The sequence below is a fragment of the Dreissena polymorpha genome, chromosome 1 (genome assembly GCF_020536995.1).
Source record: "Dreissena polymorpha isolate Duluth1 chromosome 1, UMN_Dpol_1.0, whole genome shotgun sequence".
NCBI classification, from domain to species: Eukaryota; Metazoa; Mollusca; class Bivalvia; order Myida; family Dreissenidae; genus Dreissena; species Dreissena polymorpha.
The window spans coordinates 209,108,114-209,121,463 of NC_068355.1; positions in this window are offsets into that span (position 1 = coordinate 209,108,114).

The window sequence follows — 13,350 nt, forward strand, 5'->3', positions numbered from 1 at the left end:
GTTTAGTATAGTCTTCCAACACAGTGTGAACATTCACATTTATAAATGGCTGTGGCTTGGAACTTAGGCGGACCCAAGTGTCTGATAGAATGTCATACACATGATGCTCGAGAGGTATACTATGATGACGCTTGCTAACTGTGCACACTTCACTACCGAGGCTTGTGTCTAAACAGTTTGAATTGTCAAATTATGTACACAAGGAGTCGAACAGTGTGCATTGTCGTGATCTGTTCCCCTGGATTGACGGGCTCGTGGTGAGCGGTGGGACCTGTCCTTGCTGCGACACATGGATTCAGTATGATGATCACGCTTACAATGTTCACAATTGTGGCCAAATGCTGGGCATTGAGTACGGCGAATATTTTCGCTTTACCTTGCTTCCCGTGTCCTCGTTTACCACAATATGAGCAAATCTCTCTAAGTCAGACTGTCCCGATACTTTCTGTGTTTTCTTGTAGGTGCTGGCAACATTGACCGACTCTCGATCTAGCAGGCGAGAGGCAGAGCGTTTGCCTGCTTCCTTAGCCTCCACAAACTGAAAAACGTCCTCAAGGCTCATTTCCTGGTTTTTATCACCAAGGAGATCCATTTGGAGTTCAGGATCTGCGAGTCCTCTGCTTAACACATCGCACATAATGGCTTCCGTACAACTAATGCCAATATCACACATAGGGCATTTGATTAAATACTTGCAAATGTTTGACTGACCCTGCAATCTAGCGCCGAAACCTCGCACAGTCTCGTCCCGATCTTGACGCATATAGAAGACATACAATGTATGCATGCATATGATCATAAAACAAAGTGATACCATGTAGCAATTATGTTCAAACATGTTATACAAGATATGCTAATATATACTTTTTTGACCTTGTGGTTTTCTTTTTTATTAAAAAAGGTTAATATGTATTGTTTTCTTTGGTCGTTTATGATTTTTATGAAATTAAAACAACAGAATACTTATGAATAAGGATTAGTTTCATTAAGTGGGAAGAAACATACTGGACTTGTTTATGAAAGTTTAATGTGTTTCCATTTTTGTTCAAATAGATGAAGTGTATCATTGTTTAGAGCTATTTCTTTCTCAATTTGAATCTTCAGTTTTAAATAATTGATAAAACAGTGCATTGTAGGTTTTTGTTTTCTGTATTTCATGCTGAATATAAAATATTTCATTAATATAATTATGCAATTCACAGCGTTGTTAACCTCTTGTATTTTGAAGGTATTTACCCCTAAACTGATGTCTACGAGAGTTAGTTTTACATTTAATTGTTGTTTCTCTAGAAAGGTTGTCAATTGATTCCATAGAGATTGAATATGTCTACACTCCCAGAAAAGATGTTCTACTGTTTCAATATGTTCACTACACATATCACATAGATTTGAGTTGCATAGGTTGCACTTAAAAAGATATTTATTTGTAGCTATGGTTCTCTGGATGTATTTATATTGAACATTTCTTAGTATGCTATCAGTAGTTGATTTATATGGCATGACAAATATTTGTTTCCAGTTAAATTCTTTTTCTCCAAAAAGGTTTTGCCATTTAGTTTGAGCTTTGGAGATTTCGGAAGGGTTTTTAATTTAAAGTGTGTAAAATATTTTCTTCGTTTTGTTTTGTTTTGCAGTTATGTATTCTACGGATGTTTTAAGTACATGGTGTGCTATTTGTATTGGTAGCAGCTTCAATATGTATGGGTATACTTTTGATCAATGTGTAGTACATCAGGAAATTACTTGTGGGTATTCCGTATATATAGCATACGTTTTCAAAAGTAAAGTAGTCGTTAATTCTGTAGTCGTACAATTGATTAACATATTTTATGTTTTGTTCAAACCAATGTTTATAGAAAAATGTTTTGTTGCTAGTAGTTATATCTTTATTGTTCCATAAAATGATTTAACTGTTTATTTGAGTTTCTTAATTATCAGTAACTATACACCATGCCAATAGAACATTCGATAGAAATATGTTTTAGGTTGAAATTTCATCTAAGATATTATTGTCGATATTACATTCGAAAAGTAAGGAGTCACCATGTTTTTAGAATTTTCTGGTAGAAAAATTTCCATTAACTCGTATTGGTATTATCTAAATATCTGTTAACCCAACTGCGTTTGATTGCATTCAGGAATGAATCTATGTCCGTTAGTCTGATACCTCCGTGTTCTACTGGTTGAATAAATTGAGATCGCTTAATTTTATCAGGTTTACCGTCCCATATGAAATTAGATATTTCTGATTTTATATCTTTAATAATATCATTTGGTGGGTTTGGGTGAACTGTTAGTGTGTAAATTAATTAAGGGAGCGCAAACGTTTTCAACAATGTGTTTTTTCCGATTAGTGTAAGTTAACGATGCTGCCATGATTTTAAACAATTTTTATTTTTTTTGTAATTTAGGCAATACGTTTTTTAGAATTGTTTCATTTTAATTGTTTGTAAAGGTTATTCCTAACGTTATTTCTTCATCTGATGTCCAGTTCTCATTTCATTTTTTTAAGATGAATATTACTTTGTTTAAATTAACCTACTCGTAGCACAGTGCATTTACTTTTGTTTAGTTTAAGACCCGATGTTATTCCAAAAATGGTTAGCGAACCTATAAGATAATTGAATGAGTCACTACTGTCATTTAAACAATAAGTTGCATCGTCAACAAAAAGTGACTGTTTAATTTCCTCGTCAGGTTCTAGCGATATTCCCTTTGTATGTTTATTTGATTGGATATAGTGTGATAGATACTCGATGCATATAATAAATAGCGAAGATGAAAGTTGACATCCTTGTCTTACTCCTAGCTCGATGTTTGAGAAGAAGCCATTGTTTATAATTATGCTGTTAATATCGGTATTAAATAGTTTTACCCATTTTATAAGACTTTCACCGAAATTCATATTTTCTAAGCAAGAGAACATAAACGAATGGTCTAGTGAATCGAAAGCCTTTTTGAAGTCTGCAAAGAAAATGAGGCCAGAATTGTTTGGTTGGTTGAAGTAATTTATGCATTCTTGTATCAGACGTACATTTTCACCAATGTAACGTCCTTTTATAAATCCAGATTGTGATCTAGAAATATGATTGATGGTAACATTTTTTTTATTTCTGTTTGATATACTTTTAGTTGCAATTTTATAATCATTGTTCAGTAAACTAATCGGGCACCAGTTTGATAAGGATTCTAAGTTTTTCCAGGTTTTGGAATGAGTGATATTATACCTTGTTTTTGTAGCGTTGTTAAGTTTGCGTTGTTAAATGAAAAGTTAAGTGAATTAATTAAGTGTGTTTTAATATCATTCTAGAATATTTTTTTTTATAAAATTCGATTGTGATGCCATCTGATCCTGGACTTTTGTTTTTTTGCATTTCTTTTAGTGCTAGTCCACATTCATATTTATTCAGTAATCCGTCACACGATAATTTTTCCTCTTGTTTTAAAGCATGATGTGTATTTTTAAAAAGGGTGTTATTTTCAACATGTTTTCGTTGATAGAGGGTTTCGAAAATTGAACGCTGTTCCTCTAGTTTATGAGTTCTGTTTGTTATATCTTCGCCATTAACTACTAATTTGTGTACAGTTTTTTGTTCAATTCTACGTTTTTAAATGTTTGCGAAGTATTTTGTATTTTTTTCATTGTGTTCAACATGCTCTGGACGCGCTCGTAGTATTATTCCATTGAGTTGTGTATGATAGATTCCTTCTAATACTTGTTTGTTTGATGTTATTTCATTTTCAATGGCGGTGGTATCATTTGTGTTTGTCTCATGCAATTGTTTTTCAAGTGTTTCAATGGTTTTGATTGTTTCAGTTTCAAGTTTATGTGTTTCTTTTTGTTTAAATGTTGTGTATCTAATTGTTGTGTTACGTATATTTCCTTTAATTACTTCCCATGAGGTGTTTGGGTTTGCATCTTTATTATATTGAACTGTGTTTAATATTTCCTGTATTATTTGTGTTTGATATTTTGTTTCTAATAAGATGCTGTTATTAATTTTAAAGTATCCAGGGCCTCTAAACGATGGCACTGAGACGCATGCTGGAACTTGGCGCATGCGTGACCCATCGGAACACACACGATTGCCAAGTTTCGTCGCTCTAGCACACATACTCCAAGAGATAAGTTCGACTTTAGCTCCTATTAGGGGTTTACGGGGGCCAATACACGGGCCAGCTAGCGAACATTCGGCGACAATTTCACCGGAAAAGATGGCACAGAGACGCGTGCTGGAACTTGGCGCATGCATGACCCATCGGGACACACAAGTCTGCCAAGTTTCGTCGCTCTAGCACACATACTCCGAAAGATAAGTGCGACTTCAGGCTCCTATTATAGGGTTATGGGGGCCAATACACGGGCCAGTTAGCGTACATTCGGCGACACTTTCACCGGAAACCATTGCACTGAGACGCGTGCTGGATCTTGGCGCATGCGTGACCTATCGGGACACACAAGTCTACCAAGTTTCGTATCTCAAGAACACATACTCCGAGAGATAAGTGCAACTTCAGGCTCCTATTATGGGGTAACGGGGCCAACACACGGGCCAGTTAGCGTAAATTCGGCGACACTTTCACCGGAAATGATGGCACTGAGACGCGTGCTGGAACTTGGCGCATGCGTGACCCATCGGGACACTCAATTCTGCCAAGTTTCGATCATCTAGCACACACACTCCGAGAGATAAGTGCGACCTCAGGCTCCTATTATTGGGTAACGGGGCCAATACACGGGCCAGTTAGCGTACAATCGGCGAGACTTTCACCGGAAACGATGGCACTGAGACGCGTGCTGGAACGTGGTGCATACGGGACCCATCGGGACACTCAATTCTGCCAAGTTTCGTCGCTCTAGCACACATACTCCGAGAGATAAGTGCGACTTAAGGCTCCTTTTATGGGGTTACGAGGGCCAATACACGGGCCAGTTAGCGTACATTCGGCGACACTTTCACCGGAAACGATGGCACTGAGACGCGTGCTGGAACGTGGCGCATGCGTGACCCATCGGGATACTCAATTCTGCCAAATTTCGTCGCTCTAGCACACATACTCCGAGAGATAAGTGCGACTTCAGGATCCTATTATGGGGTTACGAGGGCCAATACACGGGCCAGTTAGCGTACATTCGGCGACACTTTTACCATAAATGATGGCACTGAGATGCGTGCTGAAACTTGGCACATGCGTGACCCATCGGGAAACACAAGTCTACCAAGGTTCGTCGCTCTAGCACACAAACTCCGAGAGATAAGTGCGACTTCAGGCTCCTATTATGGGGTAACGGGACCAATACACGGGCGTGTTAGCGTACATTCGGCGACACTTTCACCGAAAACGATGGCACTGAGACGCGTGCTGGAACTCGGCGCATACGGGACCCATCGGGACACACAAGTCTGCCAAGCTTCGTCGCTCTAGCACACATACTCCGAGAGATAAGTGCGACTTCAGGCTCCTTTTATGGGATAACGCGGCCAATACACAGGCCAGTTAGCGTACAATCGGCGACACTTTCACCGGAAACGATGGCACCGAGCCGCGTGTAGGAACGTGGCGGATGCGTGACCCATCGGGACACTCAATTCTGCCAAGTTTCGTCGCTCTAGAAAACAAACTCCGAGAGATAAGTGCGACTTAAGGCTCCTATTATGGGGTTACGAGGGCCAATACATGGGCCAGTAAGCGTACATTCGGCGACACTTTCACCGAAAACGATGGCACTGAGACGCGTGCTGGAACTTGGCACGTGCGTGACCCATCGGGACACACAAGTCTGCCAAGCGTAGTCGCTCTAGCACACATACTCCGAGAGATGAGTGCGACTTCAGGCTCCTATTATAGGGTTACGGGGGGCCAATACACGGACCAGTTAGCGTACATTCGTCGACACTTTCACCGGAAACGATGGCACTGAGACGCATGCTGGAACTCGACGCATGCGTGACCCATCGGGACACACAAGTCTGCCAAGGTTCGTCGCTCTAGCACAAGTACTCCGAGAGATAAGTGCGACTTCAGGCTCCTATAATGGGGTTACGGGGGCCAATACACGGGCCAGTAAGCGTACATTCGGCGACACTTTCACCAGAAACGATGGCACTGAGACGCGTGCTGCAACTTGGCGCATGCGTGACCCATCGGGACACACAAGTCTGCGAAGGTTCGTCGCTCTAGCACACAGACTCCGAGAAAAAAGTGCGACTTTAGGCTCCTATTATGGGGTAACGTGGCCAATACACAGGCCAATTAGCGTACATTCGGCGACTTTTTACCGGAAACGATGGCACTGAGACGCGTGCTGAAACCTGGCGCATACGAGACTCATTGGGACTCACAAGTCTGCCAAGTTTCGTCGCTCTAGCACACAAACTCCGAGAGATAAGTGCGACTTTAGGCTCCTATTATGGGGTTACGGGAGCCAATACAAGGGCCAGTTAGCGTACATTCGGCGACACTTTCACCGGAAACGATGGCACTGAGACGCGTGCTAGAATTTGGCGCATGCACGACCCATCAGGACACACTAGTCTGCCAAGCGTAGTCGCTCTAGCACATATACTCTGAGAGATAAGTGCGACTTCAGGCTCCTAGTATGGGGTAACGGGGCCAATACACGGGCCAGTTAGCGTAAATTCGGCGACACTTTCACCGGACACGATGGCACTGAGACGCGTGCTGGAACTTGTCGCATGCGTGACCCATCGGGACACTCAATTCTGCCAAGTTTCGATTCTCTAGCACACACACTCCGACAGATAAGTGCGACTTCAGGCTCCTATTATTGGGAAACGGGGGCCAATACACGGGCCAGTTAGCGTACAATCGGCGACACTTTCACCGGAAACGATTGCACTGAGACGCGTGCTGGAACTTGGCGCATGCGTGACCCATCGGGACACTCAATTCTGCCAAGTTTCGCTGCTCTAGCACACATACTCCGAGAGATAAGTGCGACTTAAGGCTCCTATTATGGGGTTACGAGGGCTAATACACGGGCCAGTTAGCGTACGTTCGGCGACACTTTCACCTGAAACGATGGCACTGAGACGCGTGCTGGAACGTGGCGCATGCGTGACCCATCGGGACACTAAATTCTGTTAAATTTCGTCGCTCTAGCACACATACTCCGAGAGATAAGTGCGACTTCAGGCTCCTATTATGGGGTTACGGGGGCCAATACACGGGCCAGTTAGCGTACATTCGGCGACACTTTCATCGGAAACGATGGCACTGAGACGCGTACTTGAACTTGGCGCATGCGTGACCCATCGTAACACACAAGTCTGCCAAGGTTCGTCGCTCAAGCACACAAACTCCGAGAGATAGATGCGACTTCAGGCTCCTATTATGGGGTAACGGGGCCAATACAACGGCCAGTGAGCGTACATTCGGCGACACTTTCATCGGAAACGATGGCATTGAGACGCGTGCTGGAACTTGGCGCATGCGTGACCCATCGGGACACTCAATTCTGCCAAGTTTCGTCGCTCTAGCACACATACTCCGAGAGATAAGTGCGACTTAAGGCTCCTATTATGGGGTTTCGAGGGCCAATACACGGGTCAGTTAGCGTACATTCGGCGACATTTTCACCATACATGATGGCACTGAGACCCGTGCTGGAACTTGGCGCATGCGTGACCCATCGGGACACACAAGTCTGCGAAGGTTCGTCGCTCTAGCACACAGACTCCGAGAAAAAAGTGCGACTTTAGGCTCCTATTATGGGGTAACGTGGCCAATACACAGGCCAATTAGCGTACATTCGGCGACTTTTTTACCGGAAACGATGGCACTGAGACGCGTGCTGAAACCTGGCGCATACGAGACTCATTGGGACTCACAAGTCTGCCAAGTTTCGTCGCTCTAGCACACAAACTCCGAGAGATAAGTGCGACTTTAGGCTCCTATTATGGGGTTACGGGAGCCAATACAAGGGCCAGTTAGCGTACATTCGGCGACACTTTCACCGGAAACGATGGCACTGAGACGCGTGCTAGAATTTGGCGCATGCACGACCCATCAGGACACACTAGTCTGCCAAGCGTAGTCGCTCTAGCACATATACTCTGAGAGATAAGTGCGACTTCAGGCTCCTAGTATGGGGTAACGGGGCCAATACACGGGCCAGTTAGCGTAAATTCGGCGACACTTTCACCGGACACGATGGCACTGAGACGCGTGCTGGAACTTGTCGCATGCGTGACCCATCGGGACACTCAATTCTGCCAAGTTTCGATTCTCTAGCACACACACTCCGACAGATAAGTGCGACTTCAGGCTCCTATTATTGGGAAACGGGGGCCAATACACGGGCCAGTTAGCGTACAATCGGCGACACTTTCACCGGAAACGATTGCACTGAGACGCGTGCTGGAACTTGGCGCATGCGTGACCCATCGGGACACTCAATTCTGCCAAGTTTCGCTGCTCTAGCACACATACTCCGAGAGATAAGTGCGACTTAAGGCTCCTATTATGGGGTTACGAGGGCTAATACACGGGCCAGTTAGCGTACGTTCGGCGACACTTTCACCTGAAACGATGGCACTGAGACGCGTGCTGGAACGTGGCGCATGCGTGACCCATCGGGACACTAAATTCTGTTAAATTTCGTCGCTCTAGCACACATACTCCGAGAGATAAGTGCGACTTCAGGCTCCTATTATGGGGTTACGGGGGCCAATACACGGGCCAGTTAGCGTACATTCGGCGACACTTTCATCGGAAACGATGGCACTGAGACGCGTACTTGAACTTGGCGCATGCGTGACCCATCGTAACACACAAGTCTGCCAAGGTTCGTCGCTCAAGCACACAAACTCCGAGAGATAAGTGCGACTTCAGGCTCCTATTATGGGGTAACGGGGCCAATACACGGCCAGTGAGCGTACATTCGGCGACACTTTCATCGGAAACGATGGCATTGAGACGCGTGCTGGAACTTGGCGCATGCGTGACCCATCGGGACACTCAATTCTGCCAAGTTTCGTCGCTCTAGCACACATACTCCGAGAGATAAGTGCGACTTAAGGCTCCTATTATGGGGTTTCGAGGGCCAATACACGGGTCAGTTAGCGTACATTCGGCGACATTTTCACCATACATGATGGCACTGAGACCCGTGCTGGAACTTGGCGCATGCGTGACCCATCGGGACACACAAGTCTGCCAAGTTTCGTATCTCCTGCACACATACTCCGAGAAATAAGTGCGACTTCAGGCTCCTATTATTGGGTAACGGGGCAAATACACGGGCCAGTTAGCGTCCATTCGGCGACACTTTCACCTGAAACGATGGCACTGAGACGCGTGCTGGAACATGGCGCATGCGTGACCCATCGGGACACACAAGTATACCAAGGTTCGTCGCTCTAGCACACAAACTCCGAGAGATAATTGCGACTTCAGGCTCCTATTATGGGGTAACGGGGCCAATACACGGGCGTGTTAGCGTACATTCGGCGACACTTTCACCGAAAATGATGGCACTGAGACGCGTGCTGGAACTTGACGCATACGGGACCCATCGGGACACACACGTCTGCCAAGTTTCGTTGCTATAGCACACACACTCCGAGAGATAAGTGCGACTTCAGGCTCCTTTTATGGGATAACGGGGCCAATACACAGGCCAGTTAGCGTACAATCGGCGACACTTTCACCGGAAACGATGGCACCGAGCCGCGTGTTGGAACGTGGCGGATGCGTGAACCATCGGGACACTCATTTTGCCAAGTTTTGTCGCTCTAGAACTCATACACCGAGAGATAAGTGCGACTTAAGGCTCCTATTATGGGGTTACGATGGCCAATACACGGGCCAGTAAGCGTACATTCGGCGACACTTTCACTGGAAACAATGGCACTGAGACGCGTGCTGGAACTTGGCACATGCGTGACCCATCGGGACACACAAGTCTGCCAAGTTTCGTCGCTCTAGCACACATACTCCGAGAGATTAGTGCGACTTCAGGCTCCTATTATAGGGTTACGGGGGGCCAATACACGGACCAGTTAGCGTACATTCGGCGACACTTTCACCGGAAACGATGGCACTGAGACGCGTGCTGGAACTTGTCGCATGCGTGACCCATCGGGACACACAAGTCTGCCAAGTTTTGTATCTCTAGCGCACATACTCCGAGAGATAAGTGCGACTTCAGGCTCCTATTATTGGGTAACGGGGCCAATACACGGGTCAGTTAGCGTACATTCGGCGACAATTTTACCGGAAACCATGGCACTGAGACGCGTGCTGGAACTTGGCGCATGCGTGACCCATCGGGACACACAAGTCTGCCAAGTTTCGTCGCTCTAGCACACGTACTCCGAGAGATAAGTGCGACTTCAGGCTCCTATTATGGGGTTACGGGGGCCAATACACGGGCCAATTAGCGTACATTCGGCGACACTTTCACCGGAAACAATGGAACTGAGACGCGTGCTGTAACTTGGCGCATGCGTGACCCATCGGGACACACAAGTCTGCCAAGTTTCGTCGCTCTAGCACACAAACTCCGAGAGATAAGTGCGACTTCAGGCTCCTATTATGGGGTAACGGGGCCAATACTCAGGCCAGTTAGCGTACATTTGGCGACACTTTCACCAGAATCAATGGCACTGAGATGCGTGCTGGAACTTGGCGCATGCGTGACCCATCGGGACACACAAGTTTGACTAGTTTCGTCGCTCTAGCACACATACTCCGAGAGATAAGTGCGACCAAAGGCTCCTATTATGGGGTTACGGGGGTCAATACATGGGCCAGTTAGCGTACATTCGGCGACACTTTCTCCAGAAATGATGGCACTGAGGCGCGTACTAGAACTTGGCGCATGCGTGACCCATCGGGACACACAAGTCTGCCACGTTTCGTCGCTCTAGCACACATACTCCGAGAGATAAGTGCGACTTCAGGCTCTTATCATGGGGTAACGGGGCCAATACATGGGCCAGTTAGCGTACATTTGACGACATTTTCACCGGAAACGATGGCACTGAGACGCGTGCTGGAACTTGGCGCATGCGTGACCCATTGGGACAAACAAGTCTGCCAAGGTTCGTCGCTCTAGCACACACACTCCGAGAGATAAGTTCGACTTCAGGCTCCTATTATGGAGTAACGGGGCCAATACACAGGCCAGTTAGCGTACATTCGGCGACTTTTTCACCGGAAACGATGGCACTGAGACGCGTGCTGGAACTTGGCGCATACGAGACTCATTGGGACTCACAAGTCTGCCAAGTTTCGTTGCTCTAGCACACATACTCCGAGAGATAAGTGCGACCAAAGGCTCCTATTATGGGGTTACGGGGGTCAATACATGGGCCAGTTAGCGTACATTCGGCGACACTTTCTCCGGAAACGATGGCACTGAGGCGCGTACTAGAACTTGGCGCATGCGTGACCCATCGGGACACACAAGTCTGCCAAGGTTCGTCGCTCTAGCACACATACTCCGAGAGATAAGTGCGACTTCAGGCTCCTATCATGGGGTAACGGGGCCAATACATGGGCCAGTTAGCGTACATTCGGTGACACTTTCACCGGAAACGATGGCAATGAGAACTTATGACAAAATATTTAAGTTTAAAGATTGATGATCGAAGTACATTCTCTATCAAATCCAATCAAACGGGTATATACAGTATGTACAATTAGCGAATGATAGACAATGAAATTAGGATGAGTATAAGACATGAAAAAAATCACTTTATGGCATCACGTGCACCTATGTGTTTACCCCAGAAAAACGGCAAACGCTTGTGTTTTTGAAAATCTTTAAAACATAAATGTTTAATATAGTTTGTACAACCGTTTTGATTTTGTCTAAAGTATGAAAGGAATAGGCATTTGTATTTTAAAAAAAAGATGAAATAAACGTCAAATCGGGACAGGGGTTACCCACCGATAATGGGTAAATTAACTTCGCATTGCTGACTGCACGTATACTTTTATTAAGACCGATAGAAAGCTGAAATTACATTTAGATTTTATGAAACAAGTCTTTTTTTGAAAATTGTGACCATAGAAAATATTGTTTTAAGAAAAAACTAAAATTCGTTATATATTTATAACGTCTAGAGAACATGTCACTTTACTGCTTCTTTTCATGATTTTAACATGCTGCTACATAACCAAATATCTAAGCCCGCACCACATAGGTGTAGGTTCATTTTTCAATCATACATATACGGAATACAACATCTTCAATGTATGGGGCTGATTTGATCTATGGGTCATGATTTTAACAAAGAGAACTTCAAACCTCTGGGCCTTGCAGATTCTGAAGAAAGGATTTTTTAGTTAGATTGCTATTGAAGTATGTACAAACCATGTGACCCCTGGATCGTGGCTACATTTGATCAAAGGGACACAATTTGCACTTGAAAATTGTACAGTACAACTGCCTTATTCTTAATATCAAATATCAAGGCTCTCAGCTTTATCGATGTTGTTTTACTTGTTGTTGCATTGACCATTTTAGCACATACCTTTAAAGATCCTTAGTCACTAGTTGGTTTAAACCACATATGCGTTATTGAAAAAGTTGAAAACCACTTTAAAGTGATGTTAAGCTCTGTTGACCTATTCATGCAACAAACCGGGACGATTTGAACAACATTTAAAGATGGGCGAAGTACATTCATGTGAAGTTTTATGAAAATCTGCTCCGAGGTTAGGGCGAGATTTCGTTGATCGAGCAAAACGCTCAAAATGCGGTAATAATATCAGTTCAGAGCGTTACTGTCTTACCATATTTTAAGATCCAAATATGTACATTTTCTAACAGATTCGACCAACATTTATTTGATTGAAACATTTGTTTACAATAGATGTATAGCTGATAACAAACATTAAATTTTTAATCAACAAAACACCTTTGGCGCTTTGTTTGTATTCATTGATTGCTGTATTCATTTTTTCCGATACGACTCTAACTGCAGCGTCTAGTTCATGTTCCAAATATAAAAACACAATATAATGATAAAGTATTTAAACGTAAATACAATTTCATCAATGCACTTCAAAACATTGAGTTCAAATGTCGATCATAAAATCTAACTGGGCTTTTACAAAGGTGTGCCATACTGAAATTCTATTAAGTATTAAATCAAAAATGTACACACGTTATGTTTAAAAAAAAGAGTTAAATATCGGTTCATAGAAATACATTGGCACCTGCATGTATTTAAACACCTGGGTATAGAGGAGCAAGCTTGGGATAACTAACGAAAATCTAGTGGTGCGAGTGTTAAGCGGCATTTGAACCAAGCAACACTCCTTCCCTACACCAAAATCATACCATAAGATCATTGTCCCCAAAGTGGAAAACAA